Source organism: Pogona vitticeps, chromosome 6 (genome assembly GCF_051106095.1).
Source record: "Pogona vitticeps strain Pit_001003342236 chromosome 6, PviZW2.1, whole genome shotgun sequence".
NCBI lineage: Eukaryota > Metazoa > Chordata > Lepidosauria > Squamata > Agamidae > Pogona > Pogona vitticeps.
The window spans coordinates 35,523,292-35,550,904 of NC_135788.1; positions in this window are offsets into that span (position 1 = coordinate 35,523,292).

The following is a 27,613-nucleotide window of genomic DNA, read 5'->3' on the forward strand; positions in this document are numbered from 1 at the left end:
TAACAATAATAAGGGTAATAATAACAGCAGTGGCAGATTTAACCACAAGCAGACAGGACGTTGCCTCTCGGTCTTCTTTCTGTAATGAGACAATATTACTTGTGTTGCTTTTCTCTTCACTGTAAAGCATTTCAAAGTATTTATATACATAATTCCAGGCACCAGCTGAACAGGATTCATAGTGTTTTGCCAACAACAAATTGCTTCTCTGTGCTTGAACAAACTATTAACTGTTTTGATGTCCAATGATGTATGTACGTGGCACTAAGCTATGGAGAAGCCCAGAGATCCCCTCTTTTTGTGGTACCAAAAGCGAACAAGTTTATTATACATGTATAAAATGGTAGTCTGAGATAAAAGAACTCTGTATTGTGTCACTTTGGACAGCTGGTGATGGACAGCTTTTTAAAGAAATATTTTTATGGCTGGAAAGTTCCCTAGCTGCTCCGCTATGCTAGTTCAGCATTAAACGTGGGTTTAAGTTGCAAATCAGATTGCTGAAGCACATAGATCTGCAGACATTCCATTGTACAAGGCAAACTGGGTTACTTGTAGAAATACGTATTTAACATTTAACCATCATCAGTCTACTACTTCATTTGGGGTAATGTATACATAATTTCTTTTTAAATTAAGAGCTGAACTCCCTCGGAGAGATTTCTTTTCTTTTCCTCCCCCCCCCTTTTTTTAAAGCTGGGGATAGGGTAATGAGTACAGAAGGTAAGGGTAATGTGAGGGGAAAGGAGGGGGGAGAAGGAGAACATAAAATATACAGTCATCAAATTCTGATTGTTCACCTTACAATATGAAGTCCACTTTTCGCCTTTCTACAGTTTGATTGCCCTTCCAGATTCCTACTTGCAGTTACAACTTAGTTTAATTCTATGTTAATCAAGCTCTGTCTTCTATCTCAAGCCATTTATATAATAAATCCCATCGTTCAGTTGCCTTTTGTACTGGACAGTCTTTCAACACTTCCAATAGTATATCAATTTCTGCCACTTCCTAAATCTTCTCCAGGAGCTCCTCTTGCTTCGGTATCTCAGATTTCTTCCAATTCTTAGCATAAAGAATTCTGGCTGCAATGAATATATATATAAAACTAGATAACTCTTTGTCTTATCTATATTATCTTGTATAATATTCAGTAAAAACAATTCTGGGGCTAGTGGAACATTACAAAGCAATGTTTTTTTGTAACAAAGTAGGTACTTCTATCCAGTACTGTTTTGCTTCTAGACATTTTCTGTGGTCATGTGGGCAGTGCGACTAGACAAGAAACGCCATTACCTTCCCACCATGGTGGTACCTATTTATCTAATTGCGTTTGCATGCTTTATTTATTTAACTCATATGCCGCCCACTATACTTAAAGATCTCTGGGCAGCTTACAACAATTAAAATACAATAAAAAGATAAAACAATTAAAATACAATTAAAATAGATACTCTAAAAATTGCCATCAGGAACCACAGTTGATATTATTTCAATTAAAAGCCTTCTGGAACAGGAAGGTTTTGACCTAGCACCGAAATGTCATCAGCATCGGAGCCAGACGAATTTCAGTTGGGGGGGTGTTCCATAGTCTGGGGGCAACTGCCGGAAAGGCCCTTTGTCTACAATCCATCCCTCTTACCTCCTTGAGGGATGGCTCTTTCAGGAAGGCCCCCTGGCTAGATCTTAATTGCTGGGTAGGCTCATGTGGAAGGAGGCGGTCCTTCAGGTATCCAGGGCCCAAGCCGTTTAGGGCTTTATATGTCAAAACAAGCCCTTTGAATTGGGCCTGGGCAACAACTGCTAACCAATGTAATTTAATCAGAATTGGCTTGATGTGTTCCCTAATGGCCCCACCACTCACCAGCCATGCAGCTCAATTCTGGACCAGTTGCAGTCGCTGGACCCTCTTCAAAGGCAGCCCCACATAGAGCGCATTGCAATAATCTATATGAGATGTTACCAGTGCGTGTGTAACTGCCATGAGACTCCGCTCGTCCAGGTAGGGCCGTAGTTGGTACAATTTCTGCAGCTGAAGGAAGGCGCTCCTGGCCACCGAGTCCACCTGGGCTTCCAGAGTTAGACTGGGGTCCAGGAGCACCCCCAGACCGTGGACCCTGTCCCTTAGGGGGAGTGTAACCCCATTCAGGGCGGGGAAATGGCCCTCCAGCCTGTCCGGTGAAGCACCCACTAACAGCACTTCCGTCTTGTCTGGATTGTGTTTCAATTTATTAACCCTCATCCAGTCCATTATCAGGTCCAGACACGAGTTCAGCACAGAAACCGCCTCATCTGGATTGGTGGCAAACAAGAGGTAGGGCTGAGTGTTGTCAGCATATTGCTGACTCCTCAGCCCAAACCTCCTGATGACCTCTCCCAGCAGTTTCATGTAGATATTAAACAGCATGGGGGACAGTATCCAGCCCTGAGGAACCCCATGACATAAATGCCATGGGGCAGAGCAACTGTCCCCCAGCACCACCCTCTGGACATAGTCAGCCAGAAAGGAGCAGAACCACCATAAAACAATGCTCCCAACTCCCAACCCAGCCAGCCTATCCAAAAGGACACCATGGTCGATGGTGTCGAAAGCCGCTGAGAGGTCCAGGAGTATCAACAGGGTCACACTCCTCCTGTCTCTCTCCCGGCAAAGGTCATCGTACAGGGCAACCAAGGCAGTCTCCATACCAAAGCCCGGCTTGAAACCTGAGTTGCCCGGCCACAACCCGCTCCAACACTTTGCCCAAATAAGGGAGGTTCACCATTGGTAGGTAGTTAACCACCAGCCTTGGGTCCAGGTTAGGCTTTTTAAGGAGTGGTCGAATTACCATCTCTTTCAAGGTGGTAGGGACCACTTCCTCTCTCAAAAAGGCATTCACGGCCTCCTGGACCCAAGTGCGAACCCCCCTGGCAGATCTTCCAATTAGCCAAGATGGGCAAGGGTCAAGGAGAGTGGTGGTAGAATGAACAGATCCAAGCCCCCTGTCCACATCCTCAGGTCTCCACAATTGAAATTCATCCATTAATATTTGACCTAGGCATTGCACATGGGACACATTCTCTGATTTTGCAGTAATGGTGGAGTTCAACCCACTGCGAATCTGACTGATTTTTCCCTCAAAATGAATGGCAAACTCAATCACAGTGAGTTGATGAGCAGTCCGGGACCTCCACTGGATTTCTACTGGTTGAAGGAGACCCCGGACCACCCGAAACAGCTCTGCTGGATGACATTCTGAGGAAGGAATATGGCTGGAGAAATATTGCCATTTCACCAGCTGTATTGCCACAAAATAGGCCCGATAATGGGCTCTAAGTCGTATGAATCTATCAATATAGTGACTTAGCAGCAACTCTCAGGGGACAGATTGTGGGGGAGTGTGTTCCTGCGGTTCCTAAACATCACACTCCAACTGCCTACATAACCACCCATAGACACATAGTTTTGCACAACAAAACAACTGATCACATCAGGAAAAGTCCATTTGAATTATTCCAGCTTGAAAAAAGGAACAGCCCCCAGCAGCAGAGGAAAAAAAAAACTCTGTGTCAGGAGCAAAAAGGGCTGGACTGATCTGAATTGGCCTTTGCATCATGTGATCAGTTTTTAAAAAGATAATTCATTCTCTGTATTACCAGAGAAAATCACACAGTATTTGATCATGTTTTCACAGCCTTACCTGCCTTTGTGGGGAACTGATTAGAGAAGACAAAGTTCTTTTTAGATAGGATCCTTCATTTGCATTTTCACAATGTAAAACATAGCATGCCTATGTTAAAGGACTCTGTATTTTTGCCAACTGTAGAGACACAGAAGAGGCATCAGATCAAAACCTCAGGCCTCTAAATAAATTACATGAGCCAGTGCATTGCTAAACCATATTGCAGAATTTCACAGATTCTACCATTTTGCTCATTCTTTTGGGCTAACTTGCATTCGGCCTCTTGATGAACAATGAGAGACAATGAGATTGGTTGTAATTTGATTCCATAAAAGCCTATAAAAGAACTCTTATGAATGTTTTTTATTAAACTCAATAAACATAAAGTTAATAGGGCATCATATAAACAATTTTGTAATCCTACAGATCTAAGTATTCAGATGATGGTCAATTATACCACCCTAAAGAGTTTAATAGCATGACATTCTTGTTTCACAGTTAATCTTAAAATATCTTATTCTGTTGTATTAAATTCTTAGAGTGCTGTCTCTTCCTGTAAAGGAACATTTGAGGAGTCAATTTGTTTGGCAGAGATTTTATATTGGACACGCAAAAGGCAGTGGCAATTGATGCCTTCGGAGATGTCACTGAAGTCATAGTGACAAAAATGCTGACTGAAACAGTGCCATTGTGTGCTGCCAAAGTACACTCTAGAGAGGAAAAGAACGAACAGTCAGAAAAGTCACACAGTATACTGGTAAGATTCCTTGCCTCAAGGATGTAATTTAAAATTATGCAGTTTCCCCCAATTCCCTTTCTGAGGCTGACACAAAACTGGATCAAAATTGGTAAAATAAAAACTAAAATGTGGCACCCTTTCTCACTCATGCCATTATTCCTTTCATTTTCTGCATCCAAAACTCAAGCAGATATTCCAGCAAACAGAAGACTATCCCTATAACACAATTTAGAAATTTTTGTACTGGGGTCCCTCAGGTCTGAAGTTCTGGATGACATCACCATTTTTATGATTTATCAGGGTAGGAAAATGTAATGGTTTTAAGACTCACACTGCTTATTATGCAAGCCGTTTGCTCTGAAACATAATCCTGCCCATCGTAAGTGGCTACCTTACAAAATTGTCTCTTTTTTGATATCACTTTTTCTAAGAGTGAATCCAGTTATAAGTGCCAATATAAATTGAACTTGAATGCATCCACTGAGGTACAAAAGAAGTAGTGACATGCTTTGAGGTTTGTTGGAGTATATTTAAAAAAAAAACTGGAAGAACCACAGATCTGCTAAAACAGCCCAATAAGGACTGAGTGTGCTCAGCAGCCATGGAGTCCTGAGTTTCAGTCAGGAAAGAAAAAACTGATAGAAGTGTGTGGGGTGAGGTGGAATATTCTCCTTGATCTCTTGAGGAGGTCATAGCCGGCTAGCAGAACCATTAGCTTGAACATTCCTGATGGAAAGTGAGGATAACCCTGCAATATTTTGTAGTGGGTGTATTCTTAATTTGGATCATCTGATTTACTGTTTCTTGCAAATACCATTGCCAGTCTTGTTCAGTAATTCAGTTGTTGCATATTGTCAGACACAGGAAAATTCTGTGATCAGTAGCCTCAAAAAAGTAAACTTTCCAAGCAGTTGTTCCCCACACAAAATATGTAATTACACAGTCAAGCAAACAAAATATTGAAGGAGTGAATTATAGAGCAGTGGTTCTCAACCTTGGACCCCCAGAGGACCAGAAGTTGAGAACCACTGGAATAGAGTATACAAATGCAGGAGAGTCTGTATTTGTCTTATAGATCTAAGGATGCAACTATACACCAAGAGAAATGTGAATTCACCCACATTCTCTCGTTCTGATGATGCATCAGGGAATTTGGTTGTGTTCACACTAATTGACCACAGGGAGACAGGGAAAAAAAGCTTTTTCCACCATCTTATCTGCAGCTTTGTTGAAGTGCCTATAGGAGGCACAGTTCAAAGGAGCTGCCTTAAAAAAGATGCAAAATGGCTTACCCCTTGTTGTTTCTTCATATGATTAGCTGGCACCAAGCTGGTGGTGTTTTTTTTTAAAGAGATCAGTTGCAAAACTGAAGCCTTTGAAACTTACTAGGAGTAAATGCCATTGGAATCTAAGCATAGTTTAGATTTAACACTGTGCAGGTCTGTAGATATGGAGAGTCCTGAATTGGCACAAAGAAAGGGGAGGAAATGTACTTTACAGCAGGTATAAAAAACTGTTCTGTGCCCAGCACCCTCCCAAAAGGAAATGGAAAGAAAACATCTGATCTTACTGTTTGTAAAAAATTTATTCTAATTTGGGTAATGGTGGGAGATGCGTCTTTGCTCCAGCCCCACTCTTCAGTTCTTCTGTATCAGTAGAAGCAATCACATATTTGAATTGATGTGAATAGACTCATACTTTAAAAAAATAGAAGTCTCACTGGCACAGAGAAAAACTGCTGATTATGCAGGCTGATTCACATTTCCCTTTGTGTCATGTGATCAAAGTGACACAGCGAAACAGCAATGCATCTAACAAGGTATACATAATACCAGCAATGTATCCTGTTTCTCTAGAATGGTGATGCATTAATAAGAAAATACACATTAAAATATTTTAAATGGTAGCATCAATGAAAATAGAGGAACGTTCCTCCATTGTCCCTTTCAACGCCACAACCCACCAAATAGTCATGGGGTTGTCACCTCAGATAACACCGCCCACAGCTCTATTTTGGTGCAGACTAACCATCCACATGGGCTACACAACTAGCTGTTCGGGAGAGTTCTGAATAATGGCAAAACCCAGAAATCCATCACTGTGTCAAGAAGGAGCAGGACTACTCTAAAAAGGAGTGGGACGGAGCATTCTAAGCCAAAACATTTGTGGAAGCAACAATTTGATTCAAACTAAATGCACCAAAATGTTTCAAATATAATGTTTCAAATCTTCCTGTCTGGACATGCTCCTAATTAGCTTCATGTAGTCTAGAATATGCGATGCAAGGATATCTGCAAGCGGGATCTGAAGGCCTTAGGAATGGATCTCAACAGATGGGAAACCTGGACATCTGAGCGTTCAGCCTGGAGGCAGGCGGTGCATCATGGCCTCTCCCAATTTGAAGAGACACTTGTACAGCAGACCAAGGCAAAGAGGCAGTCCTAGAAGCAGCAAAATCAGGGAGCTGGACAGGGGACAGATTGTATTTGTCTTCAGTGTGGAAGGGATTGTCACTCTCAAATTAGCCTTCTCAGCCACACTAGACACTGTTCCAAGTCCTCCATACAGAGCATGTTACCATAGTCTCTCGAGAGTGAAGGATGCCTAATCTAGTCTAGAATAAACAAGAGAAATATGAATATAGTTGTTAACTTTCCTAATCAGTGTCCTGACAACTTGTAAAATGGGAAATAAAGAATCTTTAGCAGATGTGGGATTTATAGTACTGAATTATGGAATGTGAAAGCAGCACTTACTTCTCATAGATAAATCCCAGTGGGCTTAATGAGGCTTATTTCTTAGTCAAAATGGCATCTCTGGTATCATTCTTGGATACATTTTCCATCCAAGAAATTCTGCCAGATAAGGAGACTATTCATTAAGACGGGAAGGACTGAAGATGTTTTGACATCCTAGGATCCCTGAAAATAATTCAGTTTCTGCATCATTGCTGACTTACAAATTTAGAAAATTTAATCCTAAAATTTAATCCCAATTAACCAGGTTAGATCACCATGGGTAACTGGATGAATATACACTACCTTCCAGAATAATAATTAAGACATGAGAAGTACAGTGGGGGAGGTATGAGTTTCTCCACTTGTGCTTTCAAATGGTGCAAACACTTCCAATACTATCTTTCTGATATACTGTAATCTCTTTGAGTATCTGACAAGACTGGGTAAAAGGCCTTTGCCTGCAGAAGTATTAAGAATTTCTGGCAATATTTTTAATTTCCAGCTATTTCTTTTGCAATGAGCTGAATTATAAATGAAACTTTTTGTATAGGATCCTTGCTGGCTCAGAATGACTTGCTGAAATCAATGGGGGACTTGATCGGATACATGAATCAACCCATTGATTTCAACTAGTCTCTTCCATGGATGACCAAATATGGAGGCAAATCATGACATTTGAGGATGAATGATAAGTAGAGATTCAATGAATGCATTTTCAAACATGTTTGAATTTCCCTCTTTCACTGAAAATAATGTACCTTTATTGCTATTAATCTTTATATAGTCTCTTAAACATGCTCCTCCTGGAGGCTACTATGGTTTTAGAGAGTAGTATGTGAAATTCATATTTTAATCCCTCATTACATAATATTCAATGTAAGTAGTCATTTTAAATCCAATTGCATTCAGTAGGACATTCTTGTAGGCAGGTGTGTGCAGGATTGTAGTCTTAACAAGCAAATTATCTCTTTTCAGCCTTCTCTGTGATGGAGCATACTGTTGGGGTGTGTCCATTATTCTAATTTTTTTCCATGATTTTTTATTTTCTTTGTTATTTTTAGATTTTGAATAGGTCTTCCTTCCTTCCTTCCTTCCTTCCTTCCTTCTTTTAAGCACATGCATACACCAGGTTTCTGCAGCTAACCAAATTTTCCTTCCTGTGATCAGTCCTTGTTCACAGTTCCAGCTGAGATTTATAAGACTTTGCATTAAAACCCTGATCTCAGAAGGGTTTTTGTGATGCTTTTCAAGAGCATTTCTCCATCAGGGAGGGCACAGTGTGAACACAGCTGAGAAAGAAATTTACCAGAGGAGAAAGGCAAGCTGTTCACATTTTGCAGTTTGCTTTCCAGATAAAGCTTCTGAACAGTAGCCCAGTTACCTTATATTCAATCCTTGAAGAGGTATGGTGTCACCCATGCCACCGCCACCAAAATTTCACTGTGATGATAATGCTGACTGACGGATTAACATTGCACATAGAGTGCACAAATCTTGCCTGGCTCCTCACAGCGCAATATGAATGGGAAGAGTGCCTAGTAACTGTAGTTCCAGTTTCATTATACTCCCCACCCTGAGACAGAAGCTTTTCTGTTATTTTTATTAACATTCTAATGAAAAAGAGCTTCACACACTTTGCACATTGTAAGAGCAGCTTGTTTTTCACATTCCCAAAGCCTGGAATGAACTTGAGATTTCCAACTGCTCTTTTCTGTCCCTCTCTTTGGAGATGTCTTGGCCACTTAGCACAGCATCACAGCTACATGGAGTTATTGTACCTCCAGCTGTGAAATGCTAATAATCAACCTACCCACAGGACAAACTGCCATATGGCCAATGGTTGAATAAGCACCAAAAAAAGTGGATGAGAGGGAGGACAATGTGCTTGTCAACAGTGAACGGGTGTGTGTCATGAAAACCAGGCTTGGAGAATGAGAACATTATTCTTGCTATTTTTAAAAGAAACAGAACATGGCTCATCTCTCTTGGATGATCTTGGACAATCTGCAGTGCAGATTGTTCATATGCGAAACATATGACAAACAAACAAATTGTTCACAGACAAAATCCCGGGTTGGGCCTTAATTTGTATAAATATTAATTCAATTACATATAGAACCATTCAGACCCAAAATATAATGGGAAAAGGTTTTAATATAACACTGTTCGTGACATGAGGTTTGCCATTCTTTTCATGGTAGGAAGGAATAAAATTCCACAGTAAAATTCCCTTCTCTTCTCTGTATGGCAGGTCTTCACATTGCTGCCATTACCCCCAAAACACACACAATATTCTGCTTTTTGTCCTTCCTTTTCCCCTTCTCTTTTTTTCAACAAAGAAACCTGGTTTTAGACGCATCAACAAAACTCCAAGCTTGAGAACCACAACCCTCTTTACTCTCTCTAGCAGGGGAAGTCTGCAGATATCAGAGAACAAAATGATGCATTGTTCCTTTCTAACTATAAGTTTCTTAAGGCACTAAGAATATGTTAATTAAATCTCCTGCTTCTTGATTATATCAGAGAGGGGCACCTATGACCCTTCAGGTAGTGTTAGGCTTCAGTTCCCAGCCACCCTGGAGAGCATAGCCAAGGGTGAGAAATGCCAAGAATTGCAATTTAATCACATCTGGATGTCCAGAGTTGCTTGCCCTTGGTGTACATATGAATGAACCTCAATTTTAATTAGCTGTATCTTTGAGTAAAAGTTCAGTTACCTGTACAATGTTTAAAAGCAAGTGAAATTCCAGAATCCAATTTGTTATGAGGAAAAGGAATCTGGGTGGGCTAGTGAAAATAATTACTATGGTATTGTCAGTGCATTCTTGTCTCATTTCCCCCCTCCTGACAGTAATTTAAAATTATATGCTGTCAAGGCGATTCTGACTTACAGCAACTCTTCCCAGAATTCTCTAGGTGTTACATACTGAGGAGTGATTTACCAATCCCTCCCTCAGGTGGCACTCTGGGACCATGAGGCTTGTCCAAGCCTGCACAGAGATTTTTCTCCTGGGAGGTACAGTAGAGAATTAAACTCACAGCCCTTGGGTTTACAACCAGATGCTTCAACCCACTGAGCTAAAAAAGAAGGGTGCCAGGGTTCAGAACCATATGGAAAGAATTGCCTCATCTATCAAGTGAAAACGTCTGGAAATGTGAAGGTGAGAACTGAATAAGAAAAAAAGGAAAATCTGACGAAGTGTGAAGACAAGAAAAAGAGATGATTGGAAGGTGCAGTAGAAAAAGAGATAGAGAAATAAGGGTGAAGATAAAGATAAATGAAAGATAAATATAAAATATATATATTATTCAGGAATAAACTTAAAACCTGGTTATTTGAGCAGGCTTTCCCTCCTGCCATATCTTAATTTCTTATACTTTTGTCACCTTGAATCTATAATATATGTTTTTTGGTTTTATTGTTTTTAAATTTATAAACCGCCTAGAGTAGACCTTTGGTCTAGATGGGTGGGATAGGAATCCAATAAATAAATAAAACAAATATGGTAGAATTGTTTTGAAACACATCTATTGCATTCCAGGGGAGTTGTTTGCCAGAGAGAAAATGTATGTTCAAAGTCTACTTCCATCACACTTTAGAATGTCTGTCCTCACTTCAAGTAAGAACGTCAGAGAGAAATGAGTTCTGTAGAATGTGTCTATGCCAGCACTGGGAATTGTCTGGCAGTGTTCTCTCAACAAAAGCAATCCAAACTATTGAAATATCCCCTGTTGTCAATCACTCAAAAATGGATAATGGGGTTAAACAAAGTGTAGAGGGAATGTAGAGGCAGAAATAAGAGAAGACAAAGAAAGCTATGTCCAGAGGAATGTGAGAAGAGCCAGAGGCCAGGTCTTTCAAGCAGTAGTGCACATGTGTGAAAGAGATAATATTTCCCTTTCCTCTTCAGAGCCCAGTTGCCTAGCCACAGTTTTAAAGCACCACTAAACTCTGAGTGTCCCGTTATATTTTTGTCTGAAACTCCTTTAATGAGCCACAAAATGTTTTTTGCGCTGAATTCCTGAATCCACTGAGAATTACAGTGACTTTTCCTGAACCATATGTGGTGGTGGTGCGGGTTTAACCACAGAAGCCTCTGTGCTGCAAGGTCGGAAGACCAGCAGTCGTAAGATCGAATCCGTGTGACGGAGTGAGCTCCCATCGCTTGCCCCAGCTCAAATGCAAGTAGATACAGTGGACCCTCGACTTACAGAATCAATCCGTATTGGAGCGGTGGCCGCAGATCGAAAAGTCCATAGGTCACGGGTCCATTTCCCATAGGAATGCATTGAAAACCATTTAATCCATTCCAGCCAAAGAAAAAAAATCCCAGGCTTCCAAAGCTGCACCTGCTGCCCTCTGCCTCCCATCCCCGCGGGGCCAGGAAGCAGAGGGCACTGGGGACAGGAGGCAGAGGGCAGCGGGTGCAGCTTTGGAAGCCCGGGAAGCCAAAAGCTGCCCCAACCTCCGCGCTTTCAGCTTCCCGGGCTTCCAAACCCCCTCCACTGCCCTCTGTCTCCTGTCCCTGTTGCCCTCTGCCTCCTGTCCCCACACACCAGCTTTTGGCTTCCCGGGCTTCCAAAGCTGCACCCGCTGCCCTCTTGTCTCCTGTCCCCAGTGCCCTCTGCCTCTTGTCCCCACGGGGACGGGAGGCAGAGGGCAGCAGGGACGTGAGGCAGAGGGCAGTGGGGGTGGCTTTGAATTTCCCACCCTTTCCCCCTGCCTTTCATAGGTCGAAGCTCTGGCTGCAAGTTGAACCAAATTTTTGCAGCTGGAGCTTTTTGTACCTTGAAATTTTCATAAGTAGGGATCTTCGTAAGTCGAGAATCCAACATGGTGGGAAGGTAACAGCATTCCGCGTCTAGTCACATTGGTCATGTGACCACAGAAACTGTCTATGGACAAATGCTGGCTCTACAGCTTGGAAACAGGGATAAGCACCGCCTCCTAGAGTCAGACACAACTGGACTAAATGTCAAGGGGAACCTTTACCTTTTCCTTTTCCTGAACCATAAATGGAGCCAATGTACTGACAAATAGAATACATCACTTCTGCTTCTTTGCATAATGGATTGCTGGAAAATGGCATGGGGAGTTTTGATTCGGGTTTGTTGATCCCAATATGTTTTATTGGCTGGGAGAAAAAGGCCAGAAGTAATAGACTGGCGGTGGCAGTGAGTTTGTCCCAACCATTTTTGGCCTGTTTTTTGTTTTAAAAAATCCCTAAGGCAAATGCAGTACTGAAACATGGGGACTCTGTTTACTGCTCTTCGTTTGACAATATCACACAATGCTAATTCTCTGTGGATTCTGCAACAAAATATGACTCTGACAAACTGAAAATGTTCCATCTTGATACTTGATGGTTACTTAGACCTTAGGTGCTTCCTGATTAAAAGAAGTCCCTCAGATGTCACCAAGTATATTCTAAACATGTGTGAGTAAGTTTGGACCAAGCCCAGAGGCCACAATCCTTTGAGGGGGGAAAGCTGCACATAGAAGGGCAACTTCCCTCATGCTTCCTTTCTGTTATGTGTCTGTTTGGCATTGCTTACCTGATTCAAGGAAACAGAAGGCCACAGTGGATGGTTGGCATCATAGGTAGGTTGACTTGCATGATTGCCTATTTATGTTGTGTGATTTCAACCAGAGTTTCATCAGTTGACTTCCTAAAAGCAACAGGAGTGAGGAGAGCTTGTGCTTATTTGTTTATAATAAGCAGTAGTTTCTCCAAAGGGCAGATGCAGATGGAAGGTTCCATAGGCTCATAGTCAGAAGGCACTGTGCAGCTATTGTTTTTCTCCAATTTATAAACTTTCTTCCATGATAAAAGGATGGAAGAAAAGATGGAAGACTAAGACAGGGTTATGATGAATAGAGAATTACATTTTGTAAAGCCCCTGTGTAAATGAATAATTGTGATATGGTAGTGGTGGGTGGAAATTCTCATATGGAACTGCTCTGAAACTGGCCTGAAGTGTCATGCAATAGAAGCAGTAGTTTATGAGCATCATCTAGGAATACCCCAGAGCTTTGAAATGTGACTTTTCTCCCCAAGCTATACGGGCTATTGGGACTCTTGGAATTTCAGTGTCCAAAATGTAACATTTCCAAGCTTTGTGTTATCCTAGCACCATCCATGTCACTCAGGCAAATGATAAACATGGGTCGACTGAGGAGACTGGGATTGAATGCAGCCCTTACTGAGCCACCTTGCTTCTCCTTAGTTGAGGTTTGGATGTGTGTATTTTCTGTGGCTTTCTGGGCCACCCATCTCTTCATGTTCTGTCACCTCACTGTTTTACATGATGTCAGCAGGGGATCTGGCTTTTTTTACCCAGTGGTCAAATCCTGACTTCTTCAAACATTACATAAAATGTTTCTTTCATTGCTAATTATTTTGGACTGCGACAGAAACCAGCTCCCCTGGAATTTGTTGATATTTTAAAAAAAACTGGACGGGGTGTGGGGGGAATCAATGTGAAAATTCAAAAAAAAAAGGGGTGGGAAGGCATGCCTGACCCGTGCTCTTGTGCTAATGCACCACCCTTCAGATCTTTCGACAGAAACTTGGCGTCAATCAGTCCGGACTCTGTTTAAATGACAGGATGCCTGGCAGCTCTTAGCCCTGCTTGCAAGACCGACTAATATTTACAAGCAGAAAGGAAGGTTTCTGGCTTTGTTGAAATAACACCACTTGCTTCACTCGATGGTGGCTCCACAGCAGACGTTTGCAAACAGCTACTAGGAAATGATGGGAGGCCAATGGGGTTGTGGGGGAGGAAGCCAAAGCCTAGGCTTTCATCAAATACTAATGTTTACTTTAAAGCCAAACAGGTCATAATTATATTAAACAGAGAGTGTGTGTCTGTAGGCATAAATAAATAATGTTATTATTCTAGAATGACCAAGGAAATGAAGGGGGGTGTGTGTGTATATTGGGGGGGAGGGGGAGAGAGAGAGGGAGAGAGAATTTGGAAAAATTAATTTTCAGGCAACAATCCTCAAAATTCCTCAGCTAGCGTGACCTGGAGGATTCTGGGAATTGTGGTCCAAAAAAATAATTTCTTTATGCTCAAAAGTTTCTTTTGGCCTACAGCTCCCAGAGTCCCCTGTCTTAACATGGCCTGCTGCCAGAGGGATGCTGGGAACTTTAGCCTAAAAAGTAGTTTTCCCCAAACCCTGTAAATGCATGCACACACATGGATATATTATATGTGTGTGTACCAGAAAAATAAGCAACAGTTGTTCCCTGTTGATCAATAGAATATTTGTGCAAATTTTGGGTGCAATCTGGAAGCCAGATCAGAATTTAATGTAGCGTTAAAACTGAAGAGGGAAGGGTATTGCTAAACAGTGTAATTGCCAGTGGTTCCAGATTCATATTCAGGGAGGTTTTTTAAAAATAGCTTTTCCTTGTCTAGATGGTGTGCTTGCTTAATGGAGGAAGAAACAGGCTCTGTAAGTGAAGCAAGTGTGTTTCCAAACTGTAGAAGCCTGTTTGAAGCCCACTCAATGAGGATTCCAGAAACAGCACGATGTAAAAGGCGACATTGTCTTCCAGGTTTTCAACCCCAGGCAGCACAAGTTTTTTTTTTCAAAGCTGCATAAGTCCCAAAGTACTCCCCTTTTATCCAAGCCTTCAGCTTTTTAAATCCCTCCTCTGTTCTGAAAATCCTAAATCCAAAAGGATGTGGTCTGAAGCACTGAAGTGTTTAGCTGCCTATGGAGCATGTGGCATTGGGGAATGAAATAATGAATTTATCATGGCAACTATAGGTGAAATTCATAAGTTATTAGGTCTTGTAGAGTCTCATTGGATATTATTGTCTATGAGTTATTGAAGTTTTGTTCTCCAGGTGGGGGGAAATGTTATTATTCCACTTCTCAGTGTCATCTAATACATGCCTATAACCTTTGGCATGTCTAGTTAATACCACTGGCAATCTGTTTATTTTCCTTTCTCTTTATCAGTTTTCAAACACTGTAAATCTAAATAACTGTCATTCTTGACTTAAATTACACCCTTGCCACAGAGAGCTTGCAACCTCTTCAGTATACAGTACAGCTGAAATTATTTTCTGCCAACAGCCCTAAGTTTCCAAACATCAGTCTTCAAGTTATTTTCCTAAATACCCATCCAGAAATTCAGGTTTCAGGTTTGCACATGAGTATCTCCTATCTCAAAATACATATTTGAATGAGAACATCAAAGCCTGGTTATTGAAATGTGATGTCCCTAAGGGAATCTCACTTTAAGGGTTGACTTTTAGCTTTGGGTTTTTACAAGCAGATGTCAAGGTTTAAATCCTACTGATCAAATGCAGGTTTCTGTTCAAATACCACCTTTATCTGCTCTTAAACACTGAGAAGATGATACAGTCCATTCTATCTCTGTAGAAATGTATACATGCAATGCTCTGCTCAATGTGCACATAGTAAAAGTAAAGGTTCCCCTTGACATTTAGTCCAGTTGTGTCTGACTCTAGGGTGCGGTGCTCATCCCCGTCTCCAAACCATAGAGCCAGCATTTGTCTGTAGACAGTTTCTATGGTCACATGGCCAGTGGGACTAGACACAGAATGCTGTTATCTTCCCACCATGGTGATATCTACTTATCTACTTGCATTTTTACATGCTTTTGAACTGCTAGGTTGGCAGGAGCTGGGACAAGCGACGGGAGCTCAGTCTGTCATGTGGATTCGATCTTCTGACTGCTGGTCTTCTGACCTTGCAAGCACAGAAGCTTCTGCGGTTTAACCTGCAGCACCACCACGTCCCTGCACAAATTATGGAATTTGCCAGACAGTAAGATAAGAAGGAGGCTACTCACGTCAAGTGCAGTGTGCTTTGTGGGGAAGTTGATGGTAAAGTGGGTGAGTACTTTACCATCAACTTCCCACAAGAGCATACAGTGGCCTAATGTTGAATTTGTGAATATGGAGGAGGGATAAGCAGTCTCGTACCTAGTATTAAGGCAAAAGGAAAAGTCTCAGTGTGACTACATTACAATGTCCCCCTTGTTTAATTCCATTATTGGCATGGTTAAATTTAGTGCATTTTCCAGACTACAACAAATCACAAACCAGCCTGGCCTTTTCCCATGGCCATTCAGACCTTTCAGCAGGAGCTACTGGTTGTTGGGTTTTTTTTAAAGCAATTGAGATCATATTGTTTCGTTTCCACTTCTGATACATGTGATTGCTTATATTGTTCCAAACTACCCGTAGCATATGTGTTTTAGGGTGGTATGAACTGTGACATGCGAAGAAGTGCATGCAGATTGTCATCTGTATTATGAGAGGTGATGGTTGAATCTTGCTTTTGCCATGAATTCAGTAAATACTTTGAGGCAAACCACTCTCTCTTCTAGCATAGTCAACCCATATGTAATATGGGAGATAATAACGGTGATGCTTTAAGGATTACAATTGGATAACAAGTGGGAAGCACTTTACACTTTTAAGACAAAAATCTCTTGTTCACATAGTCTCGTATTCATACTTTTAAGATGTTAAAATATTAGTGTTGTCCGTGTCTTTTCCTTCCAACAAAGGAGACCAAAAACAAATGGCTAAGCGAATGTATGCATTATAGCACTTGGACTTTAAGTTGACAGCTACCTTTGGGGAGTCTGGTTGTCTTCTGTATCATATGTACACCCCTTAAAGCTATTTCCATTGACTGTGTTATCTGTTAAATTTTGCTTGTCAGTCTTACCTAAACAGGAAAAGAATATTTAATGTCTTATTTTTGTCACAGCAGCTCCTGTTGTATTTCCTTCTCCTGCACCCATTCCCCTTGTAAATATTCCAGCAACATAGGAAATCAGAAAATAGGGAAGGTTTCCACAACAGTCTGAAAAAAGTTCAATGGTCATAGCAATGGCTAATGTCTGCTGCTCCAGATACATCAAGGTAGTTAATTTAATGGCACACATCTGGAGATAAACTAAGGAACCCAGGTCACCACCCTTTGAAAACAGAAACAGCCACTGCTTTCTACTAGTTGTCAACCAGTTGAGGATTTGACTTAAAGAGCACCAAGTAATCTTTAATATTAAGAAAATGAGCTGGATCTGTAATGAGATAAAGACCAAAAATGAATGTATGATACAAAGAAGTATCTCTAGCATAGGCACTTCTCAACAGATCATGAGGCTTAGCATCAAGCTACATATTAAGGAAAATGTGTATTACAATGATCAAATAGATTTCTCTCCCACAATAGGATTTTCTCAGAGATATGTGTCTCAGCAATCAGATTTCTAAATTAAGCTTGTATGTATGTACTTACAAAAAACAAGACACATTGAATGAGAAGCAGACATCTTTTGTTGCCAGAAACCCCAGATATATCTCCTGGTTTAAACCTTTAATCTCCTTCTAATGGAACCAAAGTTGGATATTTAAACCATATTAAGGTATTTCATACCTGACAGGATCAAAAATGTCCATGGAGACAGCCAGAATATGTAAGGCTAGCCCATTCTCTTGATAGCACTATGTCTGTTGACTCAGATGGCCAGACAATGAGTGATTAGTATCATTCTGTCAGTGGCTAGAAACATGATCATTCCCCTCATGTCTCCACTGAATACAAGAACCTCCACTCATACAAGAACCTACAGCCTCCATAGTTCACAGAGAAGGCAGCTTCTAATGAACTTTGACAAGAGAAATGCTGTAGAATCCCTTTCTGCAGAGGTGAAGACCACAGGCCTAGACTCAGAGGAGGAGATGGAGCCTGTACACAGCCCCAGAGAGCAGTGCTAAACAAGGGTCCATGTCAGGCTGGAGAAAATTTGGTGCGACATCTGGCTGCAAGAAAGACAGCTTTCAGATCCTTTTCTACTAACTCATTTTCTGTAATGTACAATTTTTAGCAAAAGGTCTGCTTCCCTATTGTGTCACCTAACCATGATCAAACTAAACTTTGGAGGTGAGAAACAAATGTAGCTGAGGGAAAGGAGGGAACAGAACATTTCCATCAAGCAAAGCCAACAAAATGCTACAGCCATAAACTATTATCAATCCCCATGATAATTTGTTGACATCAGCCTAACCAAATACAACTAAGAAAAATACAGCAGACATTCAAGGAGATGTGAGACAGGGTGTGCTTTCCTAACAGAAATCTCAGAAAAGCTGGGCTGAAGGGCAGCAAGAGACAGATAAATATAAAGGCAGAAAATGTCAAAAAGCAGAGTTTACAGCAAGGCACTTCCTTTATCAGTGCAACATTCTCATATATTATTCTCTTTGTTCCTGCAGGAACTGTGTATTTTAGAAGAGACCTTTCTGTACAGGTCCTTCCTCTCACAACTACATGGATCTTATAACACTGCCAAGTATTTCATTTGGGCTCACAAACCTGAAAAGGTATTAGAGTATCCTAAGCTGCACTTCAAGGCATATTTCTGAAGCTGTGCCAGAAGTGGAAGATTGTGAAAAACGTACAAACTGAAAAGAGCAAATATGGTACTTTCTGGCTGTGCTCTCAGTCAATTATTGGCAATTTTGTATTGTAACAATAATAGTCCAAAGAGCATCTAAATTCTAGCAAATACTGTAATTTGTTAGGCTATTCTGTTCTCTCTCTCTCACACACACACACATACACATAAAGGACCCACAAATATGTCATAGAATATATGTTTTGAAATGCAGTGCAGTGAAGGTATTGGAGTAGTCCAGCTTCATCACCTGTTTAAATGAGCATTCTTGGATTTAAGCCATCTTCTACTGAAATCAATTGTTAAAGCTGCAACCTTACATAAAATTACCACCAAATCCCATCCATCCCAATGGATTTACTTCTGAATTGACATAGCAAGGATCAAGTTACTAATCATTAACAATGCTATCCTATGCACACCTTCTGCAACAGGACTGACCTCCATTACATGGAAGAATGTGGCTCATTCCGAATGAACATATATAGGACTGCAGTGAGAGAAGCTTTCTACAGTATTCAGATAACATTCTCAGATTTTAGATTCATTCTGGATTATTTTCAAGGGGAAGAAGTCTTCCTTTTTTAGATCTAGCAGGTTATGATTTATGAAAGAAGAATTTTCAACATCTGGATTTTTTTAAAAAAATGCGATTTTGAAGAGAGCAAATAGTTGGTTCCTTCAGCACAAAATCTTAACATATGGTGTCAGAAGAACTGTGCATTTCTGTCATAGAAAAAAGTTTCCTCTTTTTTAAAAAATATGTTCTTTATGTTTTTTTCAATACTCCTGTAGCAAATTGAACAGTTTCACATACTTCCACCCCTCTCTCTGCCATTTCACTGTAACTAATTTACCTGTCCAATTATTTATATCTCAACTTTTTGGCTCTCATAGGAATTCCTAATGAAACTTATATACATTTCTTGCAGGGATCTAAGATACAGTTTTCCTTCCACAGTTTTGTGGTGAGAATTATGAGGTGCACACCTTGTTCTAAAGCCAGAGGTCAGGGGTTCTGTTCAATTCCCCATTGTGCCTCTCTGCAGAAAAGTCAGCCGGTCTGGCCTTGGGAAAGTTGCACAGCCCCAGAGCCCTCCCAGAAGAGGGAAATGATAATGCCCTTCAGAGTACTCTCCACCTAGAACACCCTAGAAAGCATAGCTGTAAGTTGGAATCTACTTGACAACATGGAGTTGTACAATCATGCTTAGGGCCAGGTATGCCACCTAGACTTGCCCCAACACCTTGTAAATTAGTAGCAATTAATCAAGGCAAGTTAAGCAAACCTTACATGAATACGATAAGAGTCTGGTCATTGTGTGACTCTATGACTCAGTGACTAATACAGGCTCCTTTTAGACAGGACGGTTATCCCCAACCTAGTACCCTTCAAATGTGATTCAACTAGGTTCTCATGATCATAATGGTCAGGTTGTGAATGGGAGACATTTTGTTTCAATAGTTGTATGAGGCACTATCTGTACTAGGGGCATGCAAGGTGTTTTACCAAATGCTGAAACACTAACCAAGTTGAGATATTGGTACAACTCTATGGTTGCCACAGGATGGAGCAAAGAGCCCAAGGACACTCAACTGAATACTGTAAGAACTGAACTGATAAAACAGGTCAACTCACAAGGAGGGAATGACGGAGGTTAGCCATAGCATTCAGGTTGAAAAGATATACTGCTTGTGCTTTCCACATGAGCACCATCCTATCCTGGAAATGACATAGGGACAGAATTGGTCCTCACCTGCTCTTCCCTACCCTATATCATAACATAACATAGTTGCTGGTACAATCCATGCCACCTCTCAAAATGAATATTGTGAGATTGCTGTCAAGCTGAGAATGGAGTTGGAAATTTCAGGAGGATGGCTGATGACATCAAAGCTTCTGTCAATGAAAAAATCCTGGTACTTCAACCCTGCAAACCCTGGTTCCACAACAACACCTCTGCACTGCTCATCTCCTGTGTATGCTATTCTTGGTATCACTTCGGAATTGTGAGATGTGTAGACCACAGAAACATATTTATTTAATTTATTTTATAAAACTTATATACCACCCATCTAGAACATGTCTACTCTGGGCAGTTTGCACAAAATATAAAAAATAAGCGATGACAATATGTAATAAGAATAAGATGCAAATTAACAGCATAATCCAAGATGGAAAAAAGGAAAAAGGAAAAAGGAAAAAAGAAAGATAGGCTAGGTGATGGCTGTAGGGAAGGCCTGCCTGTATTTCCATGTCTTCAGATTGGTCTTAAAGGCCCTCAGCGAGGGGGCCAGGCACATCTCAAAAATGAACATGGGCTGTTTTGCTTTTTTGATGGCCTTCCTAATAGATTACAGTTTTCTCTCTAGCTGACAGTGCAGGGTTGACATCACTAGGAAGAGGCATAGCCCAGCACTTATTCAAAACTCCTCATTTATTTTTAAAAATATCTTGCTTATAGCTCACCTTTTGATACCATAAGATGTAGAACCCAAGTGACCTTGCTCACCAAGATCCTTCCAGCTGTTGTTGGATAGTTGCTAACCTTGAGCAAAATCAGGAAAGAAGTTTGGGCAGAAAAATAATCCGAGGTGGTTTTCTGTTTGTATCTTTGGAGAACAGAGGGAGCCTAGCCAAGTAAGAACTGTCCGGAGCCCAACTGAACAGGTGTGCATTTCCATAATGGCTGTAAGAGTCAGGGAGGGAGGGATGTTTTCCTGTGTGTGCTTTGGAAACGAATTAGCAGTCTTACTGCACTCTGTCCTAGTGATTGAAATAAATTACTTTGTTAAATTGCTAAGCAGGTTGACCCATCTGTTGGCCCATGAATGTTCAGATTCTCCAAGGGTTTATTATTCCAAATAATAACTGCCATATGCAACCGTAAACAGTTCTTTTAGAGATGACTGAAACATTCTGTGTTACTTGGGAAGGCAATTTACAAAGCCATTCATAGTCCTATAAAAGATCTGCCCTTCAACAAAACTTTGCACAAAGTGATCCTGACCGGTTTATCCTGATAGGGAGTATCTTGTTTCCTTCCAGCAAAGCCCTTGGTAAATCTACACCAGAAGACTGGAACAACTTAGTATCCATTCTTCAAGGGGGAAAGCAAGGTGAAATCATAAGTCATTACAAATTGATACCCATATACTCTGGCATTCCAGATCTTGGTGTGTTTATTTCAAGGGACATCAACCGCAATTAAAGTGCTACATGTACAATCTGAATTTCTAATTGCATTGTGAAATCAATTCAAGATGACACTATGTCAGCAATTGTGTAGAAGCACTCACCAAGCCAAGCTAAGCAGGGCAGGAAGTTAAACTTCTAAGAATGAAAAACATTCTTTGTATATATGGATAGAGAATTTTTACAGCGGTGACTCTATTTCCCATGAAGAGAATAAAGCCATTTCTGCAAATGCCGCCCAAGTGATCAATAAGCAGATACCAGTGTAAGTTGAAATGTTTTGGTTGGTATCTGAATGTGAAAACACAGACAACATTCTGCTACATCAGCAGTTCTTGGCTTTACATGTTACATATCCCACCTATCACTGTGCCAAAGAACGACCAAGATGAAAACAAAAAAAAAAAATCTGTGTTTTCTTATTTACATGTTTACAGTTACAATAGGGTGGTGAGCAGGAGGAAGTGAGGAATTAGGGGAAGAATTGAGTGCCCACAGTTGGTAGAGTTAGGTACTCCATGACACATAGATCATTTGGAGATGATGGGTCACACTTTCAGTAGCACATGGAGAAAGAAGAAGAATGAATAGGTAGCAAATTGTTATGAAGGAGAGTGAATAAGTAGCAAATTGTCCCACAAGTGGTGCATGTACAGTGGACCCTCTACTTACAGAATTAATCCATATTGGAATGGTGGCTGCAGGTCGAAAAGTCTGTAGGTCGAGTCTCCATTGACCTATAATGCATTGAAAACCGATTAATCCGTAACTGGCCAGTTTTGTTCTGTTTTTGTTCCATTTTTTTTTTCTGGTCTGTAGGTTGATTCTCCGGCTGCAAGTCGAACCTAAATTTTGCAGCCAGAGACGTCTGTAACTCAAAAAGTCTGTAAGTCAAGCCATCTGTAAGCCGAGGGTCCACTGTACTGGTTGAGAACCATTGTTAGATCATACACCAGGTATATTCAGAGTGCTGGTAATGACCTAAAAGCCCTATACCAATGATTCCCAACCTTGGGTCCTCAGAAATTCTTGGACTAAAATTCCTAGAAGCCCTCACCACCAGCTGTGCTAACCAGAATTTTTGCATGTTATAGTCCAAGAACATCTGGAGACCCAAGTTTGGGAAGCACTGCCCTATATAGTTTGGATCCAGACTGTTTGAAATTCTCCCCATTGAGCCTTCCTGACCATTAAGATCTTCAGAGGAGGGCCTTTTCTCAGCCCCATAGCCATCACAGGCATCTTTGATGGGGACACAAGAGAGGGCCTTCTCTGAGGCTGCTCCCAGGTTGTGGAACGCTCTTCCTTGCAAGGTTATGAGGCCCCTCTCTTTTATCCTCTGCTTACATTTCAAAGACTCACCTCTTCAGGGAGGCTTTTAGTAGCTATGATTGAGTCCTTGGATGCTATTTTTTATTTGCATTTTAAATATTGTTTTAACATCGTGCGCCACCCTTCACCAGGAGAAAGGCAGCCTACAAATGAAATGAAATGGAATGAATGAATGAATGCTCTGTGCTACGCTGCAGCCAAATAGTTATAGAGTTCAGAAAAGTTGATTTGGTGGGATTTAATTCCAGGAAATGTTCAAGTAGGTCAGAAAGGCAATCAACATCTTCAGATGTTGTCCTTTTCCAACTGGTGTTCTGCAGGGCCAGTACCCCTATTCCAGAAGCAGGTACTCTTGTGCCCCACAGCTGTTTTAAAATGTAAGCCCTATGAGCTCCAGTATTGATGGCAAATTGTTAGGGTTTATGGCAGTTGTACTTCAGAGCATCTGGAGGTTGCCTAGTATTATTTTATTTCATTAAGTTGCCATGGCTAGCTGCCACTGAAAAATCCAGGCATCATGAATCTATCTAATACCTTTTTTAAAGTGAGCTGACTAAGTGATTAGCGCAACATCTCACATCAATAAACTCCATGATAAATTAACTACAAAGAAACAAATTACCTACCCATCATTTACATTGGTGACTCTGAAGCTTAATATTTAAAAAGGGAGAAAAACCCTTTGCCTCTACTTTTCTTTGCTGTGTGTAATTTTATAAATCTCCCTGCCATGTTCCTCTTTAGTCAACATTACAAGGGCCTAATAATTCTTCATAGAGAAGATGTTCCTGTCTACCAGTCATTTTGTCTTAAGCATTTTTAGTCTGCTCCTCACACAATTTATATTTAATTGATTAAAGCAAAGGAAAGGAAGATGGAGAAGAAAGGAGGGAGGACCAAAGTCAGACTCCAGTTCTTTGTTTAAACAGTAAACGTCTCATAAGAGTTCAAGGAGAAGAGGATCCTGATGGAGCTGGTCTTTTAACAGGCCTGATGGAATAGCGCTCCTTCCCTTTCTGCTTCTCTTGGGCTTTTCAAGACTGAACCCTTTGATAGATGAGACACTGATTGCATATCTCGAAGTAGTGCAGTCTTAACAGGGAGGGGGGGACCCTGTTTATTCTAACATGAACTTGCCTCAGTCTGCATTTGGCAAATTAGCTTGCTTTTGCTTTGCAGATGGTCAGCAGAGAGACAACACAGCTCTGTCACAGGCTCATGGCACCAAAAGATTTGCTCAGGAGGGTAACATTGTAGTAAAAGGAAATGCATGTTTGCTTTAATATGTTATCTGAACTCAAGCATCAGTGTCTACATATAGTGACCCAAAAGCAGCTGTACCATAGATTTATTCAAAGGCATTGTTATGGGCCATCTTATTTTCAGCTCTTTTGATAACAATCTCTAGCATGGAAATTGTCTTTTTATTTTATTTTTTTAACTGTTGACACACATTGGATTGATGTTACCATGCAGCTGCAGCTGTCATAGCACTAGGATCTCTTTTCCGATCAGTCCAATAGGTAGGAAACTACTTCACAATTTGCTTCAGAATTGGTATGGATGGATTTAAATTATTTTTCATGATCACATGACATTAATGTCAATGTGAATTAGCCCATCCTTTTTTTTTTCCAGTCGGACTCCTTCATCCATAATGCTCATATATTATTTGGTCCAGACAAGAACTGGAGTGATAAATCTTGAGCATCTTTCTGCTGGATTTTATCACCACTCTTTTTTCTGATAGCCACATAGTCTGTTTCTCATTAAGTCCCATTGCCACATGCCTCATTCTGTGGCCTCTTCTCTATATGGATGGTCTGAAAAGCAATTTCTAAAGATCACCCATTTCCCCCCATAGATTTTAAAAAAACAAACCACCAAATCATTTCTACAATACACCATCCACATGCTGTAACCCCCCTTCCATCAAGATGCACTCTGTGTTGCATCAAAGCATATAAACCACTGTCAAAGCATGGAATATCATGATGTTAGCAATGACCCATCACAGATACAGTACAGATGTTCAGTTACTGATGGATGCCCAATGTCCAGAACATGGCCATCTCTTGATGTGTTCCACTAAGCTATTCAACGTGTGTGGATGGATTTTCTTTTTAACATTCTTTGTGATAAATGCCTAATGCCACATTTTGTACTTCACAAGCCCAACAAAATGAAGTCTTAAGAGAAAAAAGAAGGGGAAGTCATAAGCTTCTACTTGCAAGATGATGACTTATTGGGATCTTCGGCCTAACTAAATGACAGAACCAAATGATTTATGTTAGAGTGAGCACCCTTTCACCGAGGAATCAGAAGCAGTGTTGCCATAGAAACTGAAACCTGAGCACATGATATGGAAATAGAATAGGGCAAACAACACCTGCAGTCCCGGGGACCAAAGTTGAAAAACTTTTAGAATTTTAGTAAGGGGCTGCCTTCAAATGAACAAGGCCAAACAACCTTGGGCACTTCTGTAAGGTTTCAAGGAGACATGAACGTCCCATACTTCTCTATAGAAAAATCATATCTGGGGAAATCAGGAAGTGAAAGTGGTAATTTTAGGTAACTAAAACATAATCATGATGCTTTTAGAGACATTACCAACATAGGAAATTACTTTATGCTAAATTAGGCAGTTGATCTCCTGTTGGCAACTCTGGTTGACAGCAGTTCTGCAACATTTCAGAAGGGATTATTGCTTGGTCATACCTGGAGATTCCTGGCATTCTTTGATAGTCGCCCATTCAAGCATTAACTGGTCCTAACCTTGCTTGGTTTCTAAAATTTGACAACAGTGTATGTATGTGTTCGGGGCAATATGGTAGTGAGAACAGCTCAAGGTTTCCCCAACTAATGGGAACATATGGAAATGCCTCAAACCAATATATACAGCCTATCATTGTTTGATAGTCAGTTTGTCCTACACTGACCAGCTGGGGTGTGCTAGGACATCAGAGTTCTTTCCTAATAGGAGATGTGTGCAGTTGAACCTGGGACTTTGGAGCATCCAAACTGTATACAGTACCAATAAAGTATAGTCCTTTCTAATTAAAACATACCAGTATCTTTCAAACCAATAGCTAGGTTGGTCCACAGCTTCTAGTTACCAGCTTATTAGCCAAACTTTATTGTCTATGATGACAGCACACAGGACGTGTGTGGTGTACCTTACAAGACATTTTGTTTTAAAAAAGAACAGAAATCCCTTGATTCATAGGAAGAGTAGGCTTCTCTTGTTTTGCTAAGTGGTGAAATGACAAAGAACTTTTTTGTTTCTGCTTCACGCTCCAGCTGCTACAGGAAAGACAAAGATAACAGTGGGTTCACGCACACACAAATCATAATCCATTTCCCCTGCACACAAACATACGCAACATTGAAAGCTTATCATTAATGTATACCATGTACAGTGCATGGCATATCCATCAAGGAGAAGTTCATGCAGATGGTTTTGATTTGACCATGACTGTCCCTTGAGAAGCAAGTGTCAGAAATGAAACAGTGAGTTGCAGGTCACTGACCACAAAGGCTAATGGAGCCTTCTGGTTATGGCATTATGGGAGAAGAGGGGCTGTCAGTAGGCTGCCAAACTAACACAGAGAACACCCTGTTAGCTATTCCACAAAGGGAAAGCAAAGGCCTGGAACAGTAGTGTCAGCAGCTCCTTGTGACAATGACTGGAACATGAAACATGGATTTGACTTTTGCAAATATAAGAAGACTTATGACTGAGGCTGTATGCATAAGCTCAGATGATCCTTCCAACTGTCTGCAACTAGTGGCTCGTTAAAGTAGAAATTTAGCACCATAGTCCTACACATGTTCACTCACAAGCAAATTTCACTGGTTTTAATGGGACATGCTCCCAAGTAAATGGATATAGGACTGCCGTCTAAGTACACAGTCCTATACACACTTATCCAGGAGCAAGCTCCACACATAGTGATAAGGCTTGTTTCTGAGTAGGCATTTATAATAGGCTTTTACTACAGTATAAGACTACAATCTCATATGTCCATCTGGGTGCTGTTTTAAGGTGCCTTCAAGTCAAAAAACAAGTTAGAGCAACCATAACAGGTCTTCCAAAGTAAATGAGATATTTAAGGAGTGGTTTTACCAGTTGCACACCCCCAGTGAGTTTTTGTAGCTAGGTGGGGATTCAAACCCAAGTTTCCTGAGTCCTAATCTGTCACTTTATCCTCTACAACACACTGAGTAGGTCCTCTGAGTTTTGCTGAACCACAGTTCATATAATCCTTCGCCATTAACAATGCTGGCTCAGATTGATGGAAGTTGCAATCCAATGTGAGGGAGCACACTTGTCTCTACCCAGTTTATGCACACTTACAAGGAATACATCCCACTGGGGCTTCCATCTGCCTGAAAATGTGCGATAAAAACACCAGCTATCATCAAACGATTAACAGCAAAACCCTTTCTCTTTATAGAGAGCACAAAAACAGGACTTGAAAGGGGCTAGATACAAG